We start from the raw sequence: 6,230 nt of genomic DNA, 5'->3' as shown, positions 1-6,230 counted from the left end.
CAAAGTGCCACAATGTATAGTTCAAAATGCTGCATACATAAAAGGATTAATAGTCTCACCATGACATTCACATTTGGCCCATCAGTCTGTATCAGTAGTAGTGTGGGCACTAGAGTACAATAATGATCCTCAGTTCCAAAAATATACCATCATTATGAATAGTAACAGTCTCCAAAATGCAAAATGTCTCAAAGTATAGTTCAAAATGCTGTATACATAAAATGCTTAACAATCCCACCAAGACACTCAAAGTTAGTGAGTCATCAGTCTATATTAGTAGTAGGGTAGGTTCTAGAGTACAACTCTTCAGTTCCAAAAACATAACGTTGGTATGAATAGTGTAATGTACAAGGCAATCCTACAGACTGAGTAGTAGAACAACAACATGGAGAGAGGAGGCTGTGTAACATCAAGGTCCAACTCCGAGTGTGTTCTAACGGATTCACTGTGATGGCATCTTCAGATAGGCATAAGATAGTGTGCAAGAGAACCACCTATAAACAAGTATGTGGCAAGGTTGCCAACCGTCAGTAAATTTACTGACAGTTTAAAAAAAACAGTGAATTTTACCACTGTCCATAAATATCAGGGGCTGATAATTCTTCATGCTGTGCTGACTTTTGTAAGTGTAAACCATGCAACTTACTTGTTTTGTGTATTGCCAGTGTTTCCATACCCTGTTTATACTGTTTAAATATTGGTTGTCTTCGTTTTTAATAGGAGTTCTGTCATTTTTCAGGTTGCCAGTAAAATATGTGCTCTGTTAGTTAATTTCCCATGTTTTGTCAGTACAAAATGCCGTGGGGAAGTTGGCAACCCTGGTATGTGGAGAGATATGGCACAGAAGTGTATGTGACCAACACACAGAAGGGAGATGGCTTTGAGGGTCTGGGTGAGGTGGTGGAGTGATTTCAAAGCACCTCTCAAGAGCCCTGTGAAGATTCTCTACGGTAATAGATAAGGACAACAGAGGGCACATCTAAATGTATCAGTATAAAAACAAATGTATTCACTTGACAATTGGCAACTTACAAGACAAAGTAGTGATATCAGGCATATACATGTCAGATTCTAAGGATGGACCTTTACAGAACAGGATGAGCTTCCTTGGAAGGGCTTGCAGCACCTGTGACTGTAATGCAAAGGAGACACCACTGGGGGCAGCAGACTAATGCCTCATACACACGATCAGATTATCGTACGACGTATCGTTCGCATTTTGTTGCATAAAACTAATATCGAATACAACAGTGCAAAATGTGCTCTACGAAAAGTACGATTTTTGTCGTACTATTCTGGAAAAACCTTTCCGGTGTGCGTAGCTACGTATCGGAAATGATGTCAAATACGTGTGACCCCTTTGTGCTTTGAATGATAATGGTAAACATGTCAAATAGAGAGGGTGAATCTCCTAAATTGGAGCACAGACAGCATTAATAATTGACCTCTCTTTAATTTGCTTAGTTTAGTTCTTTACAAACTAGTGAATGACAAATACTATATTGCGTGTAATAAGTTTAAATATAATGTTTATTATATAAGATATTGGGTACATGTAGAAGCCCTGAGTTTTCTTTTTTCACGTTTTTTATGAAACACTTTAATAAAACATTATCTGATTTAATAATACTCTGCTTGCTTTATTATTGTCTTTATTCTTTTTTTTTTGGTAAAAATTACATAATTGGATTTCTTGACATTCAGCAGAATTTAATAAAGTGCAATCAAAACATTATATAATTAATATAATTATATGATATTTTCATGGAACATGCTGATAAATAATTAACTACAATAATATTATCTGTTCATTGATTGCTGAGGAATATTGTGATCGGCTACAGGCGAGTTTCTGTTGTATGTTGGGGCATTTTTGCGGTACAAACATTGTTTACATTCTCCCATCTCCTTCCAGTTTATTTTTGTGTTTCCGATCATGCGTGGTGTTCGTCTATCGTTTTTTAGCGGATGCATACTGTACTGATTAAGCGATTGTTGTACGATAGGCTATCGTCTGAGCAAAGATTTCATGTTTGTCCCTTCGGATTTTGTTGGACGGACTGTCGTGATCGCTGTCGAAAGCTGTGTACTAACGATCAGATTATCGAACGATCAATCAGAAAGCGATTTTCATCATCCGTTAATCTGATCGTGTGTACGAAGCATAAGTGTAGCAAAAGGTAAATGAAAATAGCAACTCACAGAAGTAAAGAGTTAAGAGCCTTATAACATGTGGGTCTTCCGCTTCACATGGGTTTGATCGTCTATTAATTGGCCAGATGTAGGAGACAGCTATGACTAAGCACGCCTTGTAGTGCGAAACGCGTAAGCTTTGTTCCACTATGCTGTGACCTGTATTTTGGATGACACCTTATTGAATAAAGGCAAATATTTTTGGAATGCGCTGTCCAGAATTTCTTTGATGTCTAACCGAGATGTAGGAGAGCTGACACTTCTTCTGAGGTGGACTTAGATGTGGGGGGGGGAGGCATGTTTGGCTGGGACCCTGATGTAAGAGGGGACTCCTTTGGTTGACTCTGATGTAGACAATATTTGATTGTAGTCTGGGAGATATGTGTCTACACTTTAAATGTATATTCTCTTCTTAGTACACCAATGTATTGCTGGCTCAGCATGTGAAGTTTGGCTAGCTGAGTCATTTAGATAACTACTTCTGCTGAGGTGGGGATTTTGCAGTATTTGATTCATCAGAGGACTGGAGTTACTTAGTAATTATGTTATTTATAAAGATATTTATTTAACACAATTTATGGATGACTTTACCATTGCAATAATTCCATGCTTACCTCTTTTGGGTTAACTGTTTAGATGCTATGCTCCGATTGTGGGTATGCCTCTGTTTTATCCCTGGTGGATTCCTTTTTTTTTATTCAACACATGATATTGATCACAACATACAGGGATATACGATTTACTATTGACATAAACACATGCACACACACAACACACACTACAGGTTGAACTGGATAGCCTGGTGTCTTTTTTCAACCTTACGGATTAAGTAACTATGACTGACAGTAGCAATATCACCCTGTATGAAATACATATGGTTTATTATCAATTATTCAATTCTTTATTACCAAATTATGTAACTGTTCCGTATTCTTGATCACTAATATGATAATAGACTTTGAGATATATTTATTCTACAGAGAGTGACTTTCAAGTTCTAAAAGCTTCACCCTCAGTATTATTATTCAGGATTTATATAGCGCCAACAGTTTGCGCAGTGCTTTACAACATGAGGGAAGACAGTATACTTACAATACAAAACAATACAGAAGGGATCAGAGGGCCCTGCTCGTTAGATGCAGCTCATCCCACAGCTCCCCTCCCCCTCAATACTTGCCGGAACCCAATTGCAATCCAGCGACGTGCATGAGATTGGCTGCTCTCCCGGCTCTCTGCCTCCTCATTATCAATCACAGCTAGTTTGGAAGCGGGGGTGGGACTGAGACCAGTTCTGTGTATCTTATGGACATACAGAGCGGGGCTCAGGAGCAAGCACGTACGTGTGCCCCCATAACAAGCGGCTTGCTATGGAGGCATTTGGAGAAGAGGAGAAACACAGACGCCGGTAGGAGACCATAGAAGAGGAGGATCAGGGCTGCTCTGTGCAAAACCATTGGACAGAGCAGGCAAATATGATATGTTTACTTTTTTTATTTAAGGGCTTAGTCACACAAGCTTTGGTTTGTGAAGAGCGATCTGCATTCAGATCTCTCTTTAGAGAGAATTTAACAGGCATTGTGGTAAGGAGGCATGGTATCGCCACCTTACCACCTGCTTTAATCCATTGATTGCTGCACTAGTTTGCCGCAACCTTGTGCATTGAACGCAGTTGCCTCTGTAGTTAAAGGGGGTAGCAGTTGGGGCAGTAAATGCGTGACTTAACTGTGGGATTTTATCAGCCCTAAAACACTAGTTTGAACCAGCCCTAAAAGCTAGGCAGTGCTAACCCATGACTTAGCCCCCTTCCACACTTGAGTGTAAGCATTTTCAGACATTGAAACTTTTTTTGTATGTTTTTCCTGTGTTTTCAAGCTTCATTCATTTTTGTTTTGGAAAGGAGCATCATCTGTGACATTGTGGGGTTGGTTTACTAAAACTGGAAAGTGCAAAATCTGATGCAGCTGTACATGGTAGCCAATCAGCTTCTAACTTCCGGTTGTTCAGTTAAGCTTTGACAAAAAAAACAAAAACCTGAAAGCTGATTGGTTTCCATGCAGAGCTGCACCGGATTTTGCACTCTCTAATTTTAGTAAATTAACCCCTATATGTCATCATTGTTGTTTTTGTATCTGCTTGCTGTTTTTTTTTCTGTGTGGTGTTGTGGCGTCTTTTGCTACCAGAGCTCTTGAGCCAGGTCCGCTGTGCCAAATTATTCCCCAAACCTCTGCCGCTTGCCATGGTTCTTGTAATGGCTATCATTCAGGTTGCAGAGGTTGATGTAGGCCCTCACCAGTCTCCACTTTTATCATGGACACCCCAATTCTCTATTTTATTCACAGACCTGCGATTACTAGGAAGATGAGACCAGCTGTTCGGCTAGGTTCACATGTGTGCAGCTCAGGTACGTGTACATAATCATGCCCATTCCTGACCTGCACAGAAATGCACTGCTCTTTAGTTTTAAGTCTTTAAAGGAGAAGTTTGGGAATCTTTTTTTTTTTTAAATTATACTTACTTATCTGGATGCAGCATTGGTCCGATGCTGCATCTGTCCCCTGCTGGCTCCAACACTGGGAACCGAACGATTGAACACCGCTGATTGCTCGGTTCCCACAGCTCACAGTTCTCACAGTTCCGTGGGTACAGAGCTGGTGACTCTGCTCTGCCCCCCCCCCCCCCCGCACTCACTGGAGAGCTGGGCTGTGGAGGAGCAACTGGCTCAGGCACTCAGTGGCTTGCTGAGAGGGTGAGCCAGGTGCCCAGGTGCCGGCATGTGGGTGGATCCTGACCATATGGTCATGATCTTTCCTGAGCCTGAACCAGCTCTGTGATGCCTGCCGACAGCAGACTTCAGCCCGCTGTCTGCTGAAAACGGTCACAAAGAACTGCACTCCTGTGATCCACAGGAGAAGTACAGTCAAATGAGCTTTAGCTATACTTGTCCTTTAGTTCCTAATGGCACTCTCATGCATTGGCACCTTTGCCAATTTTGGTGTGTGCAAAACCAAACCACAAGGTGCCGAAGGACCATGCAATTGCCTGCAGGTGTGGCGGGTTTTTAAAGAAAGGGTGCTTTTTCAGCGCTCCAATTGAAGTCTATGAGTCTAAAAAAGCTCCTGGAAAAAAGCCCTTTTGTGCGAAAAGTGACAGTATGATGCTCAGGTGTGAATGGGCACTATTAAGTATAATGGAAATCGTTATGTTGAGCATTTTCGCAATTGCTCAGTTGTGAATGAGGGATTATCATACAACTTCACATTACCAAAGAAGCAGTGACACACTTCTGCCCTGACGCTGCCCACAAATGTGGGAGATAGAGAGCTGCTCTCCTCACATATCACACAACCTGACACACCTGCTGAACAAGTCCTGCAATAAAATCAACTTCAGGATTAGTCACGTCCCTTCCAACCAGTCTGGACAGAATGACACACCTTACACTCTACAACACACTTGCTGACTGGGCTATAGTAAAAATACGTCATTTGTTTCACGTTAAATACCAGGGTTATGGCAGCAGCTAGCTTCCCCATCATTCCTGGGCTTACCTGACCAATCGGTGAAGCCCAGGAGCGGTCCGACGCTGGCAGTAGCTGAGTATGGAGAAGAGTGAGGCCAAGATGGCGGCCACTCATCTCTATACCCTTGGAGGACTGGAACGTCATGACATCACTGCTGGTTTCCAGGACATAGTAAATATATATATATATTTTTTAAAAAAGCAATAGTTCAAAAAAATATTATTTTTTTTGATCTTTGGCTTTATAAAGGTAAATGAGGGAGTTGGGGTATTTTTGACTCCAGATCTCTCAAAAAAGAGGACCTGTCATCCTTATTTCTATTACAAGGTACATTTACATTACTTGTAATAGGAATAAAAGTGATAAAAAAATTATAAAGGACGGTGTAAAAGTAAAAAATAAAAAGTAAAATACAGTAAATAATTAAAAAAAAAAAAAAAAAAAAGGATTTGAGGCACCCCATATCTCCACGCTCCTGCGCAGATGTGAACTCATACATAAGTCGCGCACGCATAT

The sequence above is a fragment of the Aquarana catesbeiana genome, linkage group LG01 (genome assembly GCF_042186555.1).
Source record: "Aquarana catesbeiana isolate 2022-GZ linkage group LG01, ASM4218655v1, whole genome shotgun sequence".
Classification (NCBI taxonomy): domain Eukaryota; kingdom Metazoa; phylum Chordata; class Amphibia; order Anura; family Ranidae; genus Aquarana; species Aquarana catesbeiana.
This window is presented reverse-complemented; position numbering follows the sequence as displayed.